This window comes from Oryzias melastigma, linkage group LG21, assembly GCF_002922805.2.
Source record: "Oryzias melastigma strain HK-1 linkage group LG21, ASM292280v2, whole genome shotgun sequence".
NCBI lineage: Eukaryota > Metazoa > Chordata > Actinopteri > Beloniformes > Adrianichthyidae > Oryzias > Oryzias melastigma.
In genome coordinates this window covers 1,859,728-1,860,249 of record NC_050532.1, presented here as the reverse complement: position 1 = coordinate 1,860,249, position 522 = coordinate 1,859,728, and the positions used below count along the sequence as shown (strand labels likewise).

General features: G+C 38.3%; 1 protein-coding gene across 1 annotated transcript in view; it reads right to left on the bottom strand.

Annotated features, from left to right (window-relative positions):
- The window catches only part of dgkh (diacylglycerol kinase, eta), an 81,473-nt gene that overhangs the window by 28,194 nt on the left and 52,757 nt on the right, over nt 1-522 (bottom strand). The gene's annotated exons all lie outside the window — the stretch shown is intronic.

The window sequence follows — 522 nt, the reverse complement described above, 5'->3', positions numbered from 1 at the left end:
TCCATCCATCTATATATCCATTCATCCATCCATATATATATCCATCCATAAATTCATCCTTCCATCATATATGCATCCATCATATATTAATCTATCCATCTATCCATCCATCAAAGAATACATCATAGCATTCATCCATCTGTCTATTGAAATTAACAAAACACTTTTGTTCTTCATGTTTTACTTGGATAACTGGGTTAACGTGAGTTGTATCAGTTTCCTTTCTCCCTGAAGGGATCTTAAAGAAACCAATGATGAGGTGTTAAGAAGGAGAAGCTGGTCTAACTGTGATGATGAGGGTGAAAATATGAAAATACACAACACATCAAGAGGAGAACAGGTGTGAGAAAAGAGGTGGAGATGAAGGGATGAAGAGGAAAAGAAGGAGGTCTCACATGATTTCATGTGATCTCACTGATTGTACATCCTCATGAAGTGAGATTTATTCCAGCGTGTTCCTTCATCTCTGTGACCTGCAGACCCTGCGCTCATTAGCATAGAAACCACTTTCTCTGAGTGCTG